The sequence below is a fragment of the Rhipicephalus microplus genome, chromosome 2 (assembly GCF_043290135.1).
Source record: "Rhipicephalus microplus isolate Deutch F79 chromosome 2, USDA_Rmic, whole genome shotgun sequence".
NCBI classification, from domain to species: domain Eukaryota; kingdom Metazoa; phylum Arthropoda; class Arachnida; order Ixodida; family Ixodidae; genus Rhipicephalus; species Rhipicephalus microplus.
The window spans coordinates 75,893,015-75,917,521 of record NC_134701.1 but is presented as its reverse complement, the minus strand read 5'-3'; the positions used below and the strand labels follow the sequence as shown (position 1 = coordinate 75,917,521).

Here is a 24,507-nt window from a genome sequence, read left to right as displayed (position 1 = left end):
GATAAGAACGTCGAGGTCGCTAGTTCGCCGTCTCGCATTACAGTTAGGGCGTGGCGTCGGGTCACGGCTGCGTCGTCTTGTTCCGCTGCTTCCATGTTGCGTCGTCCGGCCACCTTCGGAAAGTGAGCTTTTGCCTTCAGGGCTTTTCCTGGTTGGGGTTGTGTTCAAAAAGCTCCGTCGCGTCGTCGTCGGAGGATCTTCGGTAGTTCGTCGCACAGCAACCGCACCTCCATCGGTTGCTGCCCTTAGTTTCCCGGATACGGGCTAGGAGACCGGCCCCGCGTTGGGCCAGAGTACTGCCGGGGGTGCGGTGACATGCGGCGGCTGGGCGACGGCGAACGGGAAGGACTTCGTGGTGTCCATTGAGTTCCTGCCAGGTAGTCGGCGATGTCACGTGGCCGATCTCCTGGCTGCGGACGCGGTGCATTGACGGCGAAGCCACGCAGTCCCATCTGTCGGTACTGGCAACGGCGGTATGTCTGCCCGGCCTCGCCGCAGTGGAAGCAGAGCGGGCGGTTGTCAGGTGCACGCCAAACGTCCGTTTTTCTCGGTGCACTGCGCTGGCCCGCTGGGGAACGGTAGAACGTCGGTTGGGGTGGTGGCGGCGGTGGCGTCTGACGACGGAAGTGTGACGGGGCGGCGTTTTGGCGTGGATGGGGAGGAGCGTTGTGGCGCACTGCAGTGGCGTAGCTCAGATAGAAGTCTCGGACTGATAGCGGCGAACACAGCGTCGGCCTTCGATCAACAACTGACAAGCGGCGAAGCGCGTCGGCATTTATACCCTTGTCGTCGAATGTTCAAGCGTTATCGCTGGCGGTGGCGTAGGTTCCAGAACAATCTGTACCGTTCGCACAGTGGGCGTGATTGTATCGAAATGATCTACTACAGCCCGGAACCTTCTCGAAACCTGCAGGCGCGGTTTGCGCCGAGAATCGTGTGGTGTTTCGGAACGATAACAAATACTTGTGAAATGGAACGTGGCAATACGATTTGCTTCAAGCAAGAAAACTGTAGCACAAACCCTCTGATAATGAAAGAGGATATCCCAACCTCGGCGGGACTCGAACCCGCAGTCCCCGGTTTAGGAGACCGATGCCTTATCCGTTAGGCCTACTCTTATGCTTTACTCTAGGTTACAGTAAAACACACCATCGAAAGGAATATAGGAGAAAAGGAGCGCATATGCTTTGCTTCAAACAAGAAAACTGTAGCAGAAACCCTTGGTAATGAAAAAGAATAACCCAACCTTGGCGGGACTCAAACCCGCAATCCCCCATTTGGAAGACCGATGCCTTATTCGTTAGCCCACGAGGGCGATGTGCGAGCGATGCACTGGCGTTCCTTTCATAAGCACTTTTACGCTAGGTTACTGTAGAACACACCATCGAAAGGAATATAGGAGAAAGGGAAATGCACTTGCTATGGTTCAAGCGAGAAAACTAGCAAAACCCTTTGTTAATGAAAAAGGATAACCAACCCTCGGCGGGACTCGAACCCGCCATCCCCCGTTTAGAAGACCGATGCCTTATTCGTTAGGCCAAGAGGGCGATGTGCGAGCGATGCCCTAGCGTTCTTTTCATTAGCGCGTTTACTCTAGGTTACAGTATAACACATCATCCAAAGGAATATAAGGGAAAAGGAAACGCATATGATTTGCTTCAAGCAAGAAAACTGTAGCACAAACCCTTTGATAATGAAAAAGGATATCCCAACCTCGGCGGGACTCGAACCCGCAGTCCCTGGTTTAGGAGACCGATGCCTAACCGTTAGGCCACGAGGGCGATGTCGAGCGATGCACTGGCGTTCCTCTCATTAGCACTTTTACTGTAGGTTATTGTAGAACACACCATCGAAAGGAATATAGGGGAAAAGGAAACGCATATGCTTTGCTTCAAGCAAAAAAACTGTAGCAAAAACCCTTGGTAATGAAAAAGGATAACCCACAATCGGCGGGACTCGAACCCGCAATCCCCGGTTAAGAAGACCGACGCCTTATACGTTAGGCCACGAGAGCAACGTGAGATTGATGCACCAACGTTCCTTTCATTAGCGCTTTTACTTAAGGGGACAGTAGAACACAACATCGAAATTAATATAGGAGAAAGGGAAATGCACATGCTTTGGTTCAAGCAAGAAAACTGTAGCAGAAACCTTTTGTTAATGAAAAAGGATAACCCACCCTCGCACCCTCGGCGGGACTCGAACCCGCAATGCCCCGTTTAGAAGACCGATGCCTTATTCGTTAGGCCACGAGGGCGATGTGCGAGCGTTGCACTAGCGTTCTTTTCATTAGCGCGTTTACTCTAGGTTACAGTAAAACACACCATTGAAAGGAATATAGGAGAAAAGGAGCGCATATGCTTTGCTTCAAACAAGAAAACTGTAGCAGAAACCCTTTGTTAATGAAAAAGAATAACCCACCCTTGGCGGGACTCATACCCGCAATCCCCCGTTTGGAAGACCGATGCCTTATTCGTTAGCCAACGAGGGCGATGTGCGAGCGATGCACTGGCGTTCCTTTCATTAGCACTTTTACGCTAGGTTACTGTAGAGCACACCATCGAAAGCAATATAGGAGAAAAGGAAACGCATATGCTCTGCTTCAAGCAAAACTGTTGCAGAAACCTTTGGTATTGAAAAAGGATAACCCACTCTCGGCGGGACTCGAACCCGCCCTCCCCGGTTTAGAAGACCGATGCCTTATCCGTTAGGCCACGAGGGCGATGTGCGAGCGATGCACTGGCGTTCCTTTCATCAGCACTTTTAGTCTAGGTTACTGTAGAACACACCATCGAAAGGAATATAGGGGAAAAGGAAACGCATATGCTCTGCTTCAAGCAAGAAAACTTTAGCACAAACCCTTTGTTAATGAAAAAGAGTAAACCACCCTCGGCGGCACTCGCACCCGCAATCCCCGGTTTAGAAGACCGATGCCTTATCCGTTAGGCCACGAGGGCAATGTGCGAGCGATGCACTGGCATTCCTTTCATTAGCGCTTTTACTTTAGGTTACTGTAGAACACACCATCGAAAGGAATATAGGAGAAAGGGAAATGCACTTGCTATGGTTCAAGCGAGAATACTAGCAAAACCCTTCGTTAATGAAAAAGCATAACCAACCCTCGGTGGGACTCGAACCCGCGATCCCCCGTTTAGAAGACCGATGCCTTATTCGTTAGGCCAAGAGGGCGATGTGCGAGCGATGCACTAGCGTTCTTTTCATTAGCGCGTTTACTCTAGGTTACAGTAGAACACATCATCCAAAGGAATATAAGGGAAAAGGAAACGCATATGATTTGCTTCAAGCAAGAAAACTGTAGCACAAACCCTTTGATGATGAAAAAGGATATCCCAACCTCGGCGGGACTCGAACCCGCAGTCCCCGGTTTAGGAGACCGATGCCTTATCCGTTAGGCCACGAGGGCGATGTGTGAGCGATGCACTGGCGTTCCTCTCATTAGCACTTTTACTCTAGGTTATTGTAGAACACACCATCGAAAGGAATATAGGGGAAAAGGAAACGCATATGCTTTGCTTCAAGCAAAAAAAACTGTAGCAAAAACCCTTGGTATTGAAAAGGGATAACCCACCCTCGGCGGGATTCGAACCAGCCATCTCTGGTTTAGAAGACCGATGCCTTATCCGTTAGGCCACGAGGGCGATGTGCGAGCGATGCACTGGCGTTCCTTTTATCATCACTTTTAGTCTAGGTTACTGTAGAACACACCATCGAAAGGAATATAGGGGAACAGGAAACGCATATGCTCTGCTTCAAGCAAGAAAACTTTAGCACAAACCCTTTGTCAATGAAAAAGAGTAACCCACCCTTGGCGGCACTCGCACCCGCAATCCCCGGTTTAGGAGAACGATGCCTCATCCGTTAGGCCACGAGGGCAATGTGCGAGCGATGCTCTGGCGTTCCTTTCATTAGCGCTTTTACTTTAGGTTACAGTAGAACACACCATCGAAAGAAATATAGGAGAAAGGAAAATGCACATGCTTTGGTTCAAGCAAGAAAACTTTAGCAAAATCCTTTGTTAATGAAAAAGGATAACCCACCCTCGGCGGGACTCGAACCCGATATCCCCCGTTTAGAAGACCGATGCCATATTCGTTAGGCCATGAGGGCGATGGGCGAGCGATTCACTAGCGTTCTTTTCATTAGCGCGTTTACTCTGGGTTACAGTAGAACACATCATCGAAAGGAATATAGGGAAAAAGGAAATGCATATGCTTTGGTTCAAGCAAGAAAACTGTGGGAGAAACCCTTTGATAATAAAAAAAATAACCTACCTCTCGGCGGGACTCGAACCCGCAATCCCCGGTTTAGGAGACCGATGCCTTATCCGTTAGGCCACGAGGGCGATGTGCGGGCGATGCACTGGCGTTCCTTTCATTAGCGCTTTTACTCTAAGTTGCAGTAGAACACACCATCGAAAGGAATATAGGGCAAAAAGAAAACGCATTTGCTTTCCTGCAAGCAAGAAAACTGTAGCAGAAACCCTTTGTTAGTGAAAAAAAATATCCCACCCCCGGCGGGACTCGACCCCGCCATCCCCGGTTTAGGAGACCGATGCCTTATCCGTTAGGGCACGAGGGCGATGTGCGAGCGATGCACTGGCGTTCCTTTCATTAGCGCTTTTACTCAAGGTTGCAGTAGAACACACCATCGAAAGGAATATAGGAGAAAGGGAAATGCACATGCTTTGGTTTAAGCAAGAAAACTGTAGCATAACCCTTTGTTAATGAAAAAGGAAAACCCACCCTCGGCGGGACTCGAACCCGCAATCCCTCGTTTAGAAGACCGATGCCTTATTCCTTAGGCCATGAGGGCGATGGGCGAGCGATGCACTAGCGTTCTTTTCATTACCGCGTTTACTCTAGGTTACAGTAGAACACAACATCGAAAGGAATAAAGGGGAAAAGAAGCGCATAAGCTTTGCTTCAAGCAAGAAAACTGCAGCAGAAACCTTTTCAGTGAATGAAAAAAAAATAACCTACCCTCGGCGGGACTCGAACCCGATATCCCCGGTTTAGGAGACCGATGCCTTATCCGTTAGGCCACGAGGGTGATGTGCGAGCGATGCACAGGCGTTCCTTTCATTAGCGCTTTTACTTTAGGTTGCAGTAGAACTCATCATCGAAAGGAATATACGGGGAAAGAAGCGCATATGCTTTGCTTTAAGCAAGAAAACTGTAGCAGAAACCCTTTGTTAATGAAAACGAATATACCACCTTTGGCGGGACTCGAACCCGATATCCCCGGTTCAGGAGACCGATGCCTTATCCGTTAGGCCACGAGGCGATGAACGAGTGATGCACTGGCGTTCCTTTTATTAGCGCTTTTACTCTAGGTTGCAGTAGAACACATCTTCCAAAGGAATATAGGGGAAAAGGAAACGCACATGCTTTGCTTCAAGCAAGAAAACTGTAGCACAAACCCTTTGTTAATGAAAAAGAGTAACACACCCTCGGTGGGACTCGAACCCGCAATCCCCGGTTTAGGAGAACGATGCCTTATCCGTTAGGCCACGAGGGCGATGTGCGAGCGATGCACTGGCGTTCCTTTCATCAGCACTTTATTCTAGGTTACTGTAGAACACACCATCGAAAGGAATATAGGAGAAAGGGAAATGCACTTGCTATGGTTCAAGCGAGAAAACTAGCAAAACCCTTTGTTAATGAAAAAGGATAACCAACCCTCGGCGGGACTCGAACCCGCTATCCCCCGTTTAGAAGACCGATGCCTTGATCGTTATGCCAAGAGGGCGATGTGCGAGCGATGCACTAGCGTTCTTTTCATTAGCGCGTTTACTCTAGGTTACAGTAGAACACATCATCCAAAGGAATATAGTGGAAAAGAAGCGCATATGCTTTGCTTCAAGCAAGAAAACTGTAGCAGAAACCTTTTCTGTAAATGAAAAAAAAAGAACCTACTCTCGGCGGGACTCGAACTCGAAATCCCCGGTTTAGGAGACCGATGCCTTATCCGTTAGGCCAAGAGGACGATGTGCGGGCGATGCACTGGCGTTCCTTTCATTAGCGCTTTTACTCTAGGTTGCAGTAGAACACACCATCGAAAGGAATATAGAGAAATAGAAAACACATATGCTCTGCTTCAAGCAAGAAAACTGTTGCAGAAACCCTTGGTATTGAAAAATGATAACCCACCCTTGGCGGGACTCGAACCCGCAATCCCCGGTTTAGAAGACCGATGCCTTATCCGTAAGGCCACGAGGGCGATGTGCGAGCGATGCACTGGCGTTCCTTTCATTAGCGCTTTTAATTTAGGTTACAGTAGAACGCACCATCGAAAGGAATATAGGAGAAAGGGAAATCTACATGCTTTGCTTCAAGCAAGAAAACTGTAGCACAAAACATTGGTAATGAAAAAGGATAACCCACCCTCGGCGCCACTCGCACCCGCAATCCCCGGTTTAGAACACCGATGCCTTATCCGTTTGGCCACGAGGGCGATAGCGGGCGGTGCACTGGCGTTCCTTTCATTAGCGCTTTTTCTCTAGGTTGCAGTAGAACACACCATCGAAAGGAATTTAGGAGAAAAGGAAACGCATATGCTTTGCTTCACGAGGAAAACTGTAGCACAAACCCTTTGTTAATGAAAAAGAATAACTCACCCTTGGTGGAACTCAAACCCGCAATCCCCGGTTTAGGAGACCGATGCCTTATCCGTTAGGCCACGAGGGCGATGTGCGGGCGATGCACTGGCGTTCCTTTCATTAGCGCTTTTACTCTAGGTTGCAGTAGAACACACCATCGAAAGGAATATAGGGCAAAAGAAAACGCATTTGCTTTCCCGCAAGTAGGAAAACTGCAGCAGAAACCTTCTGTTAATGAAAAAGAATATCCCACCCTCGGCGGGACTCGACCCTGCCATCCCCGGTTTAGGAGACCGATGCCTTATCCGTAAGGGCACGAGGGCGATGCGCGAGCAATGCACTGGCGTTCCTTTCATTATCGCTTTTACTCTAGGTTGCAGAAGAACACACCATCGAAAGGAATATAGGAAAAAGGGAAATGCACTTGCTTTGGTTCAAGCGAGAAAACTAGCAAAACCCTTTGTTAATGAAAAAGGATAACCAACCCTCGGCGGGACTCGAACCCGCAATCCCCCGTTTAGAAGACCGATGCCTTATTCGTTAGGCCAAGATGGCGATGTGCGAGCGATGCACTAGCGTTCTTTTCATTAGCGCGTTTACTCTAGGTTACAGTAGAACACATCATCCGATGGAATATAGGAGAAAAGGAAACGCATATTGTCACGGGGTCGTGACGTGGCCAAAGACAGAAAACTTCGTGTTGGGACTTAACTGTTTATTTGGGCGAACCTGTGCCCGGTAAAGGGAAAGTCTAATTACAGCAGCAGTCTTGCACAGATAGCAGTCTCGGACTGATAGCGGCGAACACAGCGTCGGCCTTCGATCAACAACTGACAAGCGGCGAAGCGCGTCGGCATTTATACCCTTGACGTCGAATGTTCTAGCGTTATCGCTGGCGGTGGCGTAGGTTCCAGAACAATCTGTACCGTTCGCACAGTGGGCTTGATCTTATAGAAATGATCTACTACAGTCCGGAACCTTCTCGATACCTGCAGGTGCGGTTTGCGCCGAGAATCGTGTGGTGTTTCGGAACGATAACAAATACTTGTGAAATGTAACGTGGCATTGCCCCCCTCTGAAAAAAAGCTTTAACTAAAGATGAAGGTACAATAATAATGCAGGAAAGTACAATGAATAAATTACAATACAACAATAATACAAAAAAACACTGTTTCAGTTTGTTAACGTGCATGAAACGGCTTGAGGCGCGCGACATGGACGACTTCAGGTCGCGATCGGCGTCGTTGAGAGTTCGTGATGCCGTCGGGGACAACCTCGTAATCAAGTGGGCCGAGACGTCGAACCACCTTGTACGGTCCGAAGTACCGTCGCAGAAGCTTTTCACTTAGTCCACGTCGGCGTATTGGCGTCCACACCCAAACACGTTCACCGGGCTGGTATTCCACGAAGCGTCGTCGAAGGTTGTAACGGTGGCTGTCGGTCGTCTGTTGATTCTTGATACGAAGACGCGCAAGTTGTCGGGCTTCTTCGGCGCGTTGAAGGTACTCGCTCACATCGAGGTTTTCTTCGTCGGTGACGTTGGGTAACATGGCATCGAGCGTCGTTGCCGGGCTCCTTCCGTAGACTAATTTGTATGGAGATATCTCCGTCGTCTCCTGCACCGCCGTGTTGTATGCGAAGGTCACATACGGAAGAATGGCGTCCCACGTCTTGTGTTCGACATCGACGTACATTGACAGCATGTCGGCGATCGTCTTGTTAAGCCGCTCGGTGAGGCCGTTGGTCTGTGGGTGGTACGCTGTCGTCCGGCGGTGGTTTGTTTGGCTGTATGCCAAGATCGCTTGAGTTAAGTCGGCAGTGAATGCCGTTCCTCTGTCGGTTATAAGGACCTCCGGGGCGCCGTGACGTAGGACGATATTTTCGACGAAAAACTTAGCTACCTCGGATGCACTGCCTTTTGGCAGGGCTTTTGTCTCGGCGTAGCGGGTGAGGTAGTCGGTAGCTACCACGATCCACTTGTTTCCGAAAGCCGACGTCGGGAACGGCCCCAGTAGGTCCATACCAATCTGCTGGAAAGGTCGGCAAGGTGGATCAATTGGCTGCAGAAGTCCCGCTGGCCTTGTCGGCGGTGTCTTGCGTCGCTGACAGTCCCGGCATGTCCTCACATAACGAGTGACGTTGGTGGTAAGACGTGGCCAGTAGTACCTTTCTTGTATCCTCGCGAGCGTGCGGGAAACACCGAGGTGCCCTGCCGTCGGATCGTCGTGCAGGGCCTGCAGGAGTTCTGGTCGAAGAGCTGAAGGCACCACAAGGAGGTACTTAGCTCGAAGCGGTGAAAAGTTTTTCTTTTGTAGAAGACCGTTTCGTAGAAAGAACGACGCAAGTGCGCGCTTGAATACCTTCGGGACTTCGGTGGTCCTGCCTTCGAGGTATTCTATTAGGGCTTTAAGTTCCGGGTCGGCCCGCTGTCGTTCAGCGAAGTCGTCGGTAGTTATCGTTCCCAAGAAGTAGTCGTCATCCGAGTCGTCGGGTAGCGGTTGGTCGACAGGCGCACGAGTGAGACAGTCAGCGTCGGAGTGTTTTTTGCCGGAAATGACAGTAATGTCATATTCTTGAAGTCTCAGGCTCCATCGTGCGAGGCGACCTGAAGGGTCCTTCAAAGTGGCTAGCCAACACAAGGCGTGGTGGTCGCTCACAACTTTGAAGGGCCTGCCGTAGAGGTAGGGGCGAAATTTCGACGTAGCCCAGATGATGGCGAGGCACTCCTTTTCTGTTGTGGAATAATTTGCTTCTGCTTTGGATAGCGATCGGCTGGCGTAACTAATAACCCTTTCAAGTCCGTCAGCCCTCTGCACAAGAACGGCGCCAAGACCTACGCTGCTTGCGTCTGTATGTATTTCTGTCTCGGCGAATTCGTCGAATTGGGCAAGTAACGGAGGCGTCTGGAGGCGATGTTTAAGCTCCTGGAAAGCGTGTTCCTGTGGCGTTTCCCACTTGAACTCCGAGTCGGCCTTGGTAAGGTTAGTGAGAGGATCGGCGATGCAGGCGAAGTTTTTCACGAACCGCCTATAATAGGCGCACAGGCCCAGAAATCGGCGCACGGCCTTCTTGTCAGTGGGCGGCGGGAAATCGGCGATGGCGGCTGTTTTCCGTGGATCGGGACGAACTCCAGACTTGCTGATAACGTGCCCCAGAAACAAGAGCTCCTCATACGCAAATCTGCACTTTTCTGGCTTCAGTGTGAGTCCGGATGTCTTGGTGGCTTGAAGTACAGCTTCAAGGCGCCGAAGATGCTCGTCGAAACTCCACCATCGTCTTTTATTATCACCAACTTTTGTCATCTATTCACACCGCACACACCTTTCACGACATGGTCATGATTTTATTACTTGTATGTTTTTACCCGCCTTACCGCGAGGAATTTTATGGCCCTTATACAGCCGCTTATCACAATCATTGTCCATGTTTTTAGTAAGATGAACTGGCGCTCTTTGGTCGTGAAATGGCCCTTGCGCCATAAAACATCAAACATCATCATCATCATCGTCGCAACTCGAGGAAAACACGACGACGTCGTCCAAGTACACAAGGCAAGTCTGCCACTTCAACCCTGCCAGTACTGTATCCATAACGCGTTGAAAAGTTGCAGGCGCTGAGCAAAGGCCGAAGGGCATCACCTTAAACTCGAAGAGGCCGTCCGGTGTTATAAACGCCGTCTTCTCTCGGTCTCTTTCGTCGACTTCGATTTGCCAATAGCCAGTCTTGAGGTCCATTGACGAGAAGTACTTGGCGTTATGGAGCCGATCAAGGGCGTCGTCTATTCGTGGGAGAGGATACACGTCCTTTCTTGTGATTTTGTTCAGGCGGCGATAATCGACGCAGAAACGTAGGGTCCCATTCTTTTTCTTCACTAACACCACGGGGGATGCCCACGGACTCTTGGACGGCTGGATAATGTCATCTCGCAGCATTTCATCAACTTGTCGCTTCATTGCCTCACGTTCTCGCGTCGAAACCCTGTACGGACTCTGACGGAGTGGTCTGGCATTTTCTTCGGTTATGATTCGATGTTTCGTGATTGGGGTCTGCCGAATTTTCGATGACGACGAAAAGCAATCTTCGTATTGCAGGAGCAGGGCCTGGAGCTGTTCTTGCTTATCGTTCGGAAGTCTGGGATTGACGTCGAAAGCTATGGGAGGGGCTTGGTTCCTCTGAGCAGGTTCCGCAGAATCGGCGAGGGCGAAAGCACTGGTGGCTTCGACAATTTCTTCGATGTATGCGACCGTTGTTCCTTTGTTCACATGTTTGTACTCATTTCTGAAATTTGTGAGCATAACCGTTGCTTTGCCTCCCCGCAACTCTGCAATTCCTCTTGCGACGCAAATATTTCGGGTGACCAACAGATGCTGACTGCCTTCAACGACGCCTTCGAAGTCAGGTGATTCAGGAGCGCCGACTGAAATAATGACGCTTGAGCGAGGCGGAATGGTGACTTGTTCTTCCAGCACATTCAAGGCATGGTGTCCAGACGGCGTGCGCGGCGGTAGTGCTTCTTCTGTGGATAACGTTATCGACTTTGTTTTTAGGTTGATGACAGCACCATGGAGGCATAAGAAGTCCATGCCAAGGATGACATCTCTCGAGCAACGCTGTAGGACTACGAAGTCTGTAGGATAAATACGGCCGTTAATGGTGACTCTCGCTGTGCAGATTCCTGCAGGCGTTACGAGATGACCTCCGGCTGTGCGGATTTCAGGGCCTTTCCAAGCTGTCCTAACTTTCTTTAACTTCGCGGCGAACGACCCACTGATGACAGAATAGTCGGCTCCAGTATCGACGAGAGCAGTCACTCTGTGGCCGTCGATAAGAACGTCGAGGTCGCTAGTTCGCCGTCTCGCATTACAGTTAGGGCGTGGCGTCGGGTCACGGCTGCGTCGTCTTGTTCCGCTGCTTCCATGTTGCGTCGTCCGGCCACCTTCGGAAAGTGAGCTTTTGCCTTCAGGGCTTTTCCTGGTTGGGGTTGTGTTCAAAAAGCTCCGTCGCGTCGTCGTCGGAGGATCTTCGGTAGTTCGTCGCACAGCAACCGCACCTCCATCGGTTGCTGCCCTTAGTTTCCCGGATACGGGCTAGGAGACCGGCCCCGCGTTGGGCCAGAGTACTGCCGGGGGTGCGGTGACATGCGGCGGCTGGGCGACGGCGAACGGGAAGGACTTCGTGGTGTCCATTGAGTTCCTGCCAGGTAGTCGGCGATGTCACGTGGCCGATCTCCTGGCTGCGGACGCGGTGCATTGACGGCGAAGCCACGCAGTCCCATCTGTCGGTACTGGCAACGGCGGTATGTCTGCCCGGCCTCGCCGCAGTGGAAGCAGAGCGGGCGGTTGTCAGGTGCACGCCAAACGTCCGTTTTTCTCGGTGCACTGCGCTGGCCCGCTGGGGAACGGTAGAACGTCGGTTGGGGTGGTGGCGGCGGTGGCGTCTGACGACGGAAGTGTGACGGGGCGGCGTTTTGGCGTGGATGGGGAGGAGCGTTGTGGCGCACTGCAGTGGCGTAGCTCAGATAGAAGTCTCGGACTGATAGCGGCGAACACAGCGTCGGCCTTCGATCAACAACTGACAAGCGGCGAAGCGCGTCGGCATTTATACCCTTGTCGTCGAATGTTCAAGCGTTATCGCTGGCGGTGGCGTAGGTTCCAGAACAATCTGTACCGTTCGCACAGTGGGCGTGATTGTATCGAAATGATCTACTACAGCCCGGAACCTTCTCGAAACCTGCAGGCGCGGTTTGCGCCGAGAATCGTGTGGTGTTTCGGAACGATAACAAATACTTGTGAAATGGAACGTGGCAATATGATTTGCTTCAAGCAAGAAAACTGTAGCACAAACCCTCTGATAATGAAAGAGGATATCCCAACCTCGGCGGGACTCGAACCCGCAGTCCCCGGTTTAGGAGACCGATGCCTTATCCGTTAGGCCTACTCTTATGCTTTACTCTAGGTTACAGTAAAACACACCATCGAAAGGAATATAGGAGAAAAGGAGCGCATATGCTTTGCTTCAAACAAGAAAACTGTAGCAGAAACCCTTGGTAATGAAAAAGAATAACCCAACCTTGGCGGGACTCAAACCCGCAATCCCCCATTTGGAAGACCGATGCCTTATTCGTTAGCCCACGAGGGCGATGTGCGAGCGATGCACTGGCGTTCCTTTCATAAGCACTTTTACGCTAGGTTACTGTAGAACACACCATCGAAAGGAATATAGGAGAAAGGGAAATGCACTTGCTATGGTTCAAGCGAGAAAACTAGCAAAACCCTTTGTTAATGAAAAAGGATAACCAACCCTCGGCGGGACTCGAACCCGCCATCCCCCGTTTAGAAGACCGATGCCTTATTCGTTAGGCCAAGAGGGCGATGTGCGAGCGATGCCCTAGCGTTCTTTTCATTAGCGCGTTTACTCTAGGTTACAGTATAACACATCATCCAAAGGAATATAAGGGAAAAGGAAACGCATATGATTTGCTTCAAGCAAGAAAACTGTAGCACAAACCCTTTGATAATGAAAAAGGATATCCCAACCTCGGCGGGACTCGAACCCGCAGTCCCTGGTTTAGGAGACCGATGCCTAACCGTTAGGCCACGAGGGCGATGTCGAGCGATGCACTGGCGTTCCTCTCATTAGCACTTTTACTGTAGGTTATTGTAGAACACACCATCGAAAGGAATATAGGGGAAAAGGAAACGCATATGCTTTGCTTCAAGCAAAAAAACTGTAGCAAAAACCCTTGGTAATGAAAAAGGATAACCCACAATCGGCGGGACTCGAACCCGCAATCCCCGGTTAAGAAGACCGACGCCTTATACGTTAGGCCACGAGAGCAACGTGAGATTGATGCACCAACGTTCCTTTCATTAGCGCTTTTACTTAAGGGGACAGTAGAACACAACATCGAAATTAATATAGGAGAAAGGGAAATGCACATGCTTTGGTTCAAGCAAGAAAACTGTAGCAGAAACCTTTTGTTAATGAAAAAGGATAACCCACTCTCGCACCCTCGGCGGGACTCGAACCCGCAATGCCCCGTTTAGAAGACCGATGCCTTATTCGTTAGGCCACGAGGGCGATGTGCGAGCGTTGCACTAGCGTTCTTTTCATTAGCGCGTTTACTCTAGGTTACAGTAAAACACACCATCGAAAGGAATATAGGAGAAAAGGAGCGCATATGCTTTGCTTCAAACAAGAAAACTGTAGCAGAAACCCTTTGTTAATGAAAAAGAATAACCCACCCTTGGCGGGACTCATACCCGCAATCCCCCGTTTGGAAGACCGATGCCTTATTCGTTAGCCAACGAGGGCGATGTGCGAGCGATGCACTGGCGTTCCTTTCATTAGCACTTTTACGCTAGGTTACTGTAGAGCACACCATCGAAAGCAATATAGGAGAAAAGGAAACGCATATGCTCTGCTTCAAGCAAAACTGTTGCAGAAACGTTTGGTATTGAAAAAGGATAACCCACTCTCGGCGGGACTCGAACCCGCCCTCCCCGGTTTAGAAGACCGATGCCTTATCCGTTAGGCCACGAGGGCGATGTGCGAGCGATGCACTGGCGTTCCTTTCATCAGCACTTTTAGTCTAGGTTACTGTAGAACACACCATCGAAAGGAATATAGGGGAAAAGGAAACGCATATGCTCTGCTTCAAGCAAGAAAACTTTAGCACAAACCCTTTGTTAATGAAAAAGAGTAAACCACCCTCGGCGGCACTCGCACCCGCAATCCCCGGTTTAGAAGACCGATGCCTTATCCGTTAGGCCACGAGGGCAATGTGCGAGCGATGCACTGGCATTCCTTTCATTAGCGCTTTTACTTTAGGTTACTGTAGAACACACCATCGAAAGGAATATAGGAGAAAGGGAAATGCACTTGCTATGGTTCAAGCGAGAATACTAGCAAAACCCTTCGTTAATGAAAAAGCATAACCAACCCTCGGTGGGACTCGAACCTGCGATCCCCCGTTTAGAAGACCGATGCCTTATTCGTTAGGCCAAGAGGGCGATGTGCGAGCGATGCACTAGCGTTCTTTTCATTAGCGCGTTTACTCTAGGTTACAGTAGAACACATCATCCAAAGGAATATAAGGGAAAAGGAAACGCATATGATTTGCTTCAAGCAAGAAAACTGTAGCACAAACCCTTTGATGATGAAAAAGGATATCCCAACCTCGGCGGGACTCGAACCCGCAGTCCCCGGTTTAGGAGACCGATGCCTTATCCGTTAGGCCACGAGGGCGATGTGTGAGCGATGCACTGGCGTTCCTCTCATTAGCACTTTTACTCTAGGTTATTGTAGAACACACCATCGAAAGGAATATAGGGGAAAAGGAAACGCATATGCTTTGCTTCAAGCAAAAAAAACTGTAGCAAAAACCCTTGGTATTGAAAAGGGATAACCCACCCTCGGCGGGATTCGAACCAGCCATCTCTGGTTTAGAAGACCGATGCCTTATCCGTTAGGCCACGAGGGCGATGTGCGAGCGATGCACTGGCGTTCCTTTTATCAACACTTTTAGTCTAGGTTACTGTAGAACACACCATCGAAAGGAATATAGGGGAACAGGAAACGCATATGCTCTGCTTCAAGCAAGAAAACTTTAGCACAAACCCTTTGTCAATGAAAAAGAGTAACCCACCCTTGGCGGCACTCGCACCCGCAATCCCCGGTTTAGGAGAACGATGCCTCATCCGTTAGGCCACGAGGGCAATGTGCGAGCGATGCTCTGGCGTTCCTTTCATTAGCGCTTTTACTTTAGGTTACAGTAGAACACACCATCGAAAGAAATATAGGAGAAAGGAAAATGCACATGCTTTGGTTCAAGCAAGAAAACTTTAGCAAAATCCTTTGTTAATGAAAAAGGATAACCCACCCTCGGCGGGACTCGAACCCGATATCCCCCGTTTAGAAGACCGATGCCATATTCGTTAGGCCATGAGGGCGATGGGCGAGCGATTCACTAGCGTTCTTTTCATTAGCGCGTTTACTCTGGGTTACAGTAGAACACATCATCGAAAGGAATATAGGGAAAAAGGAAATGCATATGCTTTGGTTCAAGCAAGAAAACTGTGGGAGAAACCCTTTGATAATAAAAAAAATAACCTACCTCTCGGCGGGACTCGAACCCGCAATCCCCGGTTTAGGAGACCGATGCCTTATCCGTTAGGCCACGAGGGCGATGTGCGGGCGATGCACTGGCGTTCCTTTCATTAGCGCTTTTACTCTAAGTTGCAGTAGAACACACCATCGAAAGGAATATAGGGCAAAAAGAAAACGCATTTGCTTTCCTGCAAGCAAGAAAACTGTAGCAGAAACCCTTTGTTAGTGAAAAAAAATATCCCACCCCCGGCGGGACTCGACCCCGCCATCCCCGGTTTAGGAGACCGATGCCTTATCCGTTAGGGCACGAGGGCGATGTGCGAGCGATGCACTGGCGTTCCTTTCATTAGCGCTTTTACTCAAGGTTGCAGTAGAACACACCATCGAAAGGAATATAGGAGAAAGGGAAATGCACATGCTTTGGTTTAAGCAAGAAAACTGTAGCATAACCCTTTGTTAATGAAAAAGGAAAACCCACCCTCGGCGGGACTCGAACCCGCAATCCCTCGTTTAGAAGACCGATGCCTTATTCCTTAGGCCATGAGGGCGATGGGCGAGCGATGCACTAGCGTTCTTTTCATTACCGCGTTTACTCTAGGTTACAGTAGAACACAACATCGAAAGGAATAAAGGGGAAAAGAAGCGCATAAGCTTTGCTTCAAGCAAGAAAACTGCAGCAGAAACCTTTTCAGTGAATGAAAAAAAAATAACCTACCCTCGGCGGGACTCGAACCCGATATCCCCGGTTTTGGAGACCGATGCCTTATCCGTTAGGCCACGAGGGTGATGTGCGAGCGATGCACAGGCGTTCCTTTCATTAGCGCTTTTACTTTAGGTTGCAGTAGAACTCATCATCGAAAGGAATATACGGGGAAAGAAGCGCATATGCTTTGCTTTAAGCAAGAAAACTGTAGCAGAAACCCTTTGTTAATGAAAACGAATATACCACCTTTGGCGGGACTCGAACCCGATATCCCCGGTTCAGGAGACCGATGCCTTATCCGTTAGGCCACGAGGCGATGAACGAGTGATGCACTGGCGTTCCTTTTATTAGCGCTTTTACTCTAGGTTGCAGTAGAACACATCTTCCAAAGGAATATAGGGGAAAAGGAAACGCACATGCTTTGCTTCAAGCAAGAAAACTGTAGCACAAACCCTTTGTTAATGAAAAAGAGTAACACACCCTCGGTGGGACTCGAACCCGCAATCCCCGGTTTAGGAGAACGATGCCTTATCCGTTAGGCCACGAGGGCGATGTGCGAGCGATGCACTGGCGTTCCTTTCATCAGCACTTTATTCTAGGTTACTGTAGAACACACCATCGAAAGGAATATAGGAGAAAGGGAAATGCACTTGCTATGGTTCAAGCGAGAAAACTAGCAAAACCCTTTGTTAATGAAAATGGATAACCAACCCTCGGCGGGACTCGAACCCGCTATCCCCCGTTTAGAAGACCGATGCCTTGATCGTTATGCCAAGAGGGCGATGTGCGAGCGATGCACTAGCGTTCTTTTCATTAGCGCGTTTACTCTAGGTTACAGTAGAACACATCATCCAAAGGAATATAGTGGAAAAGAAGCGCATATGCTTTGCTTCAAGCAAGAAAACTGTAGCAGAAACCTTTTCTGTAAATGAAAAAAAAAGAACCTACTCTCGGCGGGACTCGAACTCGAAATCCCCGGTTTAGGAGACCGATGCCTTATCCGTTAGGCCAAGAGGACGATGTGCGGGCGATGCACTGGCGTTCCTTTCATTAGCGCTTTTACTCTAGGTTGCAGTAGAACACACCATCGAAAGGAATATAGAGAAATAGAAAACACATATGCTCTGCTTCAAGCAAGAAAACTGTTGCAGAAACCCTTGGTATTGAAAAATGATAACCCACCCTTGGCGGGACTCGAACCCGCAATCCCCGGTTTAGAAGACCGATGCCTTATCCGTAAGGCCACGAGGGCGATGTGCGAGCGATGCACTGGCGTTCCTTTCATTAGCGCTTTTAATTTAGGTTACAGTAGAACGCACCATCGAAAGGAATATAGGAGAAAGGGAAATCTACATGCTTTGCTTCAAGCAAGAAAACTGTAGCACAAAACATTGGTAATGAAAAAGGATAACCCACCCTCGGCGCCACTCGCACCCGCAATCCCCGGTTTAGAACACCGATGCCTTATCCGTTTGGCCACGAGGGCGATAGCGGGCGGTGCACTGGCGTTCCTTTCATTAGCGCTTTTTCTCTAGGTTGCAGTAGAACACACCATCGAAAGGAATTTAGGAGAAAAGGAAACGCATATGCTTTGCTTCACGAGGAAAACTGTAGCACAAACCCTTTGTTAATGAAAAAGAATAACTCACCCTTGGTGGAACTCAAACCCGCAATCCCCGGTTTAGGAGACCGATGCCTTATCCGTTATGCCACGAGGGCGATGTGCGGGCGATGCACTGGCGTTCCTTTCATTAGCGCTTTTACTCTAGGTTGCAGTAGAACACACCATCGAAAGGAATATAGGGCAAAAGAAAACGCATTTGCTTTCCCGCAAGTAGGAAAACTGCAGCAGAAACCTTCTGTTAATGAAAAAGAATATCCCACCCTCGGCGGGACTCGACCCTGCCATCCCCGGTTTAGGAGACCGATGCCTTATCCGTAAGGGCACGAGGGCGATGCGCGAGCAATGCACTGGCGTTCCTTTCATTATCGCTTTTACTCTAGGTTGCAGAAGAACACACCATCGAAAGGAATATAGGAAAAAGGGAAATGCACTTGCTTTGGTTCAAGCGAGAAAACTAGCAAAACCCTTTGTTAATGAAAAAGGATAACCAACCCTCGGCGGGACTCGAACCCGCAATCCCCCGTTTAGAAGACCGATGCCTTATTCGTTAGGCCAAGATGGCGATGTGCGAGCGATGCACTAGCGTTCTTTTCATTAGCGCGTTTACTCTAGGTTACAGTAGAACACATCATCCGATGGAATATAGGAGAAAAGGAAACGCATATTGTCACGGGGTCGTGACGTGGCCAAAGACAGAAAACTTCGTGTTGGGACTTAACTGTTTATTTGGGCGAACCTGTGCCCGGTAAAGGGAAAGTCTAATTACAGCAGCAGTCTTGCACAGATAGCAGTCTCGGACTGATAGCGGCGAACACAGCGTCGGCCTTCGATCAACAACTGACAAGCGGCGAAGCGCGTCGGCATTTATACCCTTGACGTCGAATGTTCTAGCGTTATCGCTGGCGGTGGCGTAGGTTCCAGAACAATCTGTACCGTTCGCACAGTGGGCTTGATCTTATAGAAATGATCTACTACAGTCCGGAACCTTCTCGATACCTGCAGGCGCGGTTTGCGCCGAGAATCGTGTGGTGTTTCGGAACGATAACAAATACTTGTGAAATGTAACGTGGCATTGCCCCCCTCTGAAAAAAAGCTTTAACTAAAGATGAAGGTACAATAATAATGCAGGAAAGTACAATGAATAAATTACAATACAACAATAATACAAAAAAACACTGTTTCAGTTTGTTAACGTGCATGAAACGGCTTGAGGCGCGCGACATGGACGACTTCAGGTCGCGATCGGCGTCGTTGAGAGTTCGTGATGCCGTCGGGGACAACCTCGTAATCAAGTGGGCCGAGACGTCGAACCACCTTGTACGGTCCGAAGTACCGTCGCAGAAGCTTTTCACTTAGTCCACGTCGGCGTATTGGCGTCCACACCCAAACACGTTCACCGGGCTGGTATTCCACGAAGCGTCGTCGAAGGTTGTAACGGTGGCTGTCGGTCGTCTGTTGATTCTTGATACGAAGACGCGCAAGTTGTCGGGCTTCTTCGGCGCGTTGAAGGTACTCGCTCACATCGAGGTTTTCTTCGTCGGTGACGTTGGGTAACATGGCATCGAGCGTCGTTGCCGGGCTCCTTCCGTAGACTAATTTGTATGGAGATATCTCCGTCGTCTCCTGCACCGCCGTGTTGTATGCGAAGGTCACATACGGAAGAATGGCGTCCCACGTCTTGTGTTCGACATCGACGTACATTGACAGCATGTCGGCGATCGTCTTGTTAAGCCGCTCGGTGAGGCCGTTGGTCTGTGGGTGGTACGCTGTCGTCCGGCGGTGGTTTGTTTGGCTGTATGCCAAGATCGCTTGAGTTAAGTCGGCAGTGAATGCCGTTCCTCTGTCGGTTATAAGGACCTCCGGGGCGCCGTGACGTAGGACGATATTTTCGACGAAAAACTTAGCTACCTCGGATGCACTGCCTTTTGGCAGGGCTTTTGTCTCGGCGTAGCGGGTGAGGTAGTCGGTAGCTACCACGATCCACTTGTTTCCGAAAGCCGACGTCGGGAACGGCCCCAGTAGGTCCATACCAATCTGCTGGAAAGGTCGGCAAGGTGGATCAATTGGCTGCAGAAGTCCCGCTGGCCTTGTCGGCGGTGTCTTGCGTCGCTGACAGTCCCGGCATGTCCTCACATAACGAGTGACGTTGGTGGTAAGACGTGGCCAGTAGTACCTTTCTTGTATCCTCGCGAGCGTGCGGGAAACACCGAGGTGCCCTGCCGTCGGATCGTCGTGCAGGGCCTGCAGGAGTTCTGGTCGAAGAGCTGAAGGCACCACAAGGAGGTACTTAGCTCGAAGCGGTGAAAAGTTTTTCTTTTGTAGAAGACCGTTTCGTAGAAAGAACGACGCAAGTGCGCGCTTGAATACCTTCGGGACTTCGGTGGTCCTGCCTTCGAGGTATTCTATTAGGGCTTTAAGTTCCGGGTCGGCCCGCTGTCGTTCAGCGAAGTCGTCGGTAGTTATCGTTCCCAAGAAGTAGTCGTCATCCGAGTCGTCGGGTAGCGGTTGGTCGACAGGCGCACGAGTGAGACAGTCAGCGTCGGAGTGTTTTTTGCCGGAAATGACAGTAATGTCATATTCTTGAAGTCTCAGGCTCCATCGTGCGAGGCGACCTGAAGGGTCCTTCAAAGTGGCTAGCCAACACAAGGCGTGGTGGTCGCTCACAACTTTGAAGGGCCTGCCGTAGAGGTAGGGGCGAAATTTCGACGTAGCCCAGATGATGGCGAGGCACTCCTTTTCTGTTGTGGAATAATTTGCTTCTGCTTTGGATAGCGATCGGCTGGCGTAACTAATAACCCTTTCAAGTCCGTCAGCCCTCTGCACAAGAACGGCGCCAAGACCTACGCTGCTTGCGTCTGTATGTATTTCTGTCTCGGCGAATTCGTCGAATTGGGCAAGTAACGGAGGCGTCTGGAGGCGATGTTTAAGCTCCTGGAAAGCGTGTTCCTGTGGCGTTTCCCACTTGAACTCCGAGTCGGCCTTGGTAAGGTTAGTGAGAGGATCGGCGATGCAGGCGAAGTTTTTCACGAACCGCCTATAATAGGCGCACAGGCCCAGAAATCGGCGCACGGCCTTCTTGTCAGTGGGCGGCGGGAAATCGGCGATGGCGGCTGTTTTCCGTGGATCGGGACGAACTCCAGACTTGCTGATAACGTGCCCCAGAAACAAGAGCTCCTCATACGCAAATCTGCACTTTTCTGGCTTCAGTGTGAGTCCGGATGTCTTGGTGGCTTGAAGTACAGCTTCAAGGCGCCGAAGATGCTCGTCGAAACTCCACCATCGTCTTTTATTATCACCAACTTTTGTCATCTATTCACACCGCACACACCTTTCACGACATGGTCATGATTTTATTACTTGTATGTTTTTACCCGCCTTACCGCGAGGAATTTTATGGCCCTTATACAGCCGCTTATCACAATCATTGTCCATGTTTTTAGTAAGATGAACTGGCGCTCTTTGGTCGTGAAATGGCCCTTGCGCCATAAAACATCAAACATCATCATCATCATCGTCGCAACTCGAGGAAAACACGACGACGTCGTCCAAGTACACAAGGCAAGTCTGCCACTTCAACCCTGCCAGTACTGTATCCATAACGCGTTGAAAAGTTGCAGGCGCTGAGCAAAGGCCGAAGGGCATCACCTTAAACTCGAAGAGGCCGTCCGGTGTTATAAACGCCGTCTTCTCTCGGTCTCTTTCGTCGACTTCGATTTGCCAATAGCCAGTCTTGAGGTCCATTGACGAGAAGTACTTGGCGTTATGGAGCCGATCAAGGGCGTCGTCTATTCGTGGGAGAGGATACACGTCCTTTCTTGTGATTTTGTTCAGGCGGCGATAATCGACGCAGAAACGTAGGGTCCCATTCTTTTTCTTCACTAACACCACGGGGGATGCCCACGGACTCTTGGACGGCTGGATAATGTCATCTCGCAGCATTTCATCAACTTGTCGCTTCATTGCCTCACGTTCTCGCGTCGAAACCCTGTACGGACTCTGACGGAGTGGTCTGGCATTTTCTTCGGTTATGATTCGATGTTTCGTGATTGGGGTCTGCCGAATTTTCGATGACGACGAAAAGCAATCTTCGTATTGCAGGAGCAGGGCCTGGAGCTGTTCTTGCTTATCGTTCGGAAGTCTGGGATTGACGTCGAAAGCTATGGGAGGGGCTTGGTTCCTCTGAGCAGGTTCCGCAGAATCGGCGAGGGCGAAAGCACTGGTGGCTTCGACAATTTCTTCGATGTATGCGACCGTTGTTCCTTTGTTCACATGTTTGTACTCATTTCTGAAATTTGTGAGCATAACCGTTGCTTTGCCTCCCCGCAACTCTGCAATTCCTCTTGCGACGCAAATATTTCGGGTGACCAACAGATGCTGACTGCCTTCAACGACGCCTTCGAAGTCAGGTGATTCAGGAGCGCCGACTGAAATAATGACGCTTGAGCGAGGCGGAATGGTGACTTGTTCTTCCAGCACATTCAAGGCATGGTGTCCAGACGGTGTGCGCGGCGGTAGTGCTTCTTCTGTGGATAACGTTATCGACTTTGTTTTTAGGTTGATGACAGCACCATGGAGGCATAAGAAGTCCATGCCAAGGATGACATCTCTCGAGCAACGCTGTAGGACTACGAAGTCTGTAGGATAAATACGGCCGTTAATGGTGACTCTCGCTGTGCAGATTCCTGCAGGCGTTACGAGATGACCTCCGGCTGTGCGGATTTCAGGGCCTTTCCAAGCTGTCCTAACTTTCTTTAACTTCGCGGCGAACGACCCACTGATGACAGAATAGTCGGCTCCAGTATCGACGAGAGCAGTCACTCTGTGGCCGTCGATAAGAACGTCGAGGTCGCTAGTTCGCCGTCTCGCATTACAGTTAGGGCGTGGCGTCGGGTCACGGCTGCGTCGTCTTGTTCCGCTGCTTCCATGTTGCGTCGTCCGGCCACCTTCGGAAAGTGAGCTTTTGCCTTCAGGGCTTTTCCTGGTTGGGGTTGTGTTCAAAAAGCTCCGTCGCGTCGTCGTCGGAGGATCTTCGGTAGTTCGTCGCACAGCAACCGCACCTCCATCGGTTGCTGCCCTTAGTTTCCCGGATACGGGCTAGGAGACCGGCCCCGCGTTGGGCCAGAGTACTGCCGGGGGTGCGGTGACATGCGGCGGCTGGGCGACGGCGAACGGGAAGGACTTCGTGGTGTCCATTGAGTTCCTGCCAGGTAGTCGGCGATGTCACGTGGCCGATCTCCTGGCTGCGGACGCGGTGCATTGACGGCGAAGCCACGCAGTCCCATCTGTCGGTACTGGCAACGGCGGTATGTCTGCCCGGCCTCGCTGCAGTGGAAGCAGAGCGGGCGGTTGTCAGGTGCACGCCAAACGTCCGTTTTTCTCGGTGCACTGCGCTGGCCCGCTGGGGAACGGTAGAACGTCGGTTGGGGTGGTGGCGGCGGTGGCGTCTGACGACGGAAGTGTGACGGGGCGGCGTTTTGGCGTGGATGGGGAGGAGCGTTGTGGCGCACTGCAGTGGCGTAGCTCAGATAGAAGTCTCGGACTGATAGCGGCGAACACAGCGTCGGCCTTCGATCAACAACTGACAAGCGGCGAAGCGCGTCGGCATTTATACCCTTGTCGTCGAATGTTCAAGCGTTATCGCTGGCGGTGGCGTAGGTTCCAGAACAATCTGTACCGTTCGCACAGTGGGCGTGATTGTATCGAAATGATCTACTACAGCCCGGAACCTTCTCGAAACCTGCAGGCGCGGTTTGCGCCGAGAATCGTGTGGTGTTTCGGAACGATAACAAATACTTGTGAAATGGAACGTGGCAATATGATTTGCTTCAAGCAAGAAAACTGTAGCACAAACCCTCTGATAATGAAAGAGGATATCCCAACCTCGGCGGGACTCGAACCCGCAGTCCCCGGTTTAGGAGACCGATGCCTTATCCGTTAGGCCTACTCTTATGCTTTACTCTAGGTTACAGTAAAACACACCATCGAAAGGAATATAGGAGAAAAGGAGCGCATATGCTTTGCTTCAAACAAGAAAACTGTAGCAGAAACCCTTGGTAATGAAAAAGAATAACCCAACCTTGGCGGGACTCAAACCCGCAATCCCCCATTTGGAAGACCGATACCTTATTCGTTAGCCCACGAGGGCGATGTGCGAGCGATGCACTGGCGTTCCTTTCATTAGCACTTTTACGCTAGGTTACTGTAGAACACACCATCGAAAGGAATATAGGAGAAAGGGAAATGCACTTGCTATGGTTCAAGCGAGAAAACTAGCAAAACCCTTTGTTAATGAAAAAGGATAACCAACCCTCGGCGGGACTCGAACCCGCCATCCCCCGTTTAGAAGACCGATGCCTTATTCGTTAGGCCAAGAGGGCGATGTGCGAGCGATGCCCTAGCGTTCTTTTCATTAGCGCGTTTACTCTAGGTTACAGTATAACACATCATCCAAAG

General features: G+C 50.3%; 6 non-coding genes across 6 annotated transcripts; all 6 read right to left on the bottom strand.

The window, feature by feature from the left end:
- Positions 1–2,649: 2,649 nt before the first annotated feature.
- TRNAR-UCU (transfer RNA arginine (anticodon UCU)) lies at positions 2,650–2,722 on the bottom strand. Its single transcript has one exon. It is a non-coding gene; the product is annotated as a tRNA-Arg (tRNA).
- Positions 2,723–3,351: 629 nt separating this feature from the next.
- On the bottom strand, positions 3,352–3,424 carry TRNAR-CCU (transfer RNA arginine (anticodon CCU)). The gene has a single exon. It is a non-coding gene; the product is annotated as a tRNA-Arg (tRNA).
- An 865-nt stretch (positions 3,425–4,289) lies between these two features.
- TRNAR-CCU (transfer RNA arginine (anticodon CCU)) lies at positions 4,290–4,363 on the bottom strand. The gene has a single exon. It is a non-coding gene; the product is annotated as a tRNA-Arg (tRNA).
- Positions 4,364–14,091: 9,728 nt separating this feature from the next.
- On the bottom strand, positions 14,092–14,164 carry TRNAR-UCU (transfer RNA arginine (anticodon UCU)). Its single transcript has one exon. It is a non-coding gene; the product is annotated as a tRNA-Arg (tRNA).
- A 629-nt stretch (positions 14,165–14,793) lies between these two features.
- Positions 14,794–14,866, bottom strand: TRNAR-CCU (transfer RNA arginine (anticodon CCU)). The gene has a single exon. It is a non-coding gene; the product is annotated as a tRNA-Arg (tRNA).
- An 865-nt stretch (positions 14,867–15,731) lies between these two features.
- Positions 15,732–15,805, bottom strand: TRNAR-CCU (transfer RNA arginine (anticodon CCU)). Its single transcript has one exon. It is a non-coding gene; the product is annotated as a tRNA-Arg (tRNA).
- Between the last annotated feature and the right edge of the window lie 8,702 nt (positions 15,806–24,507).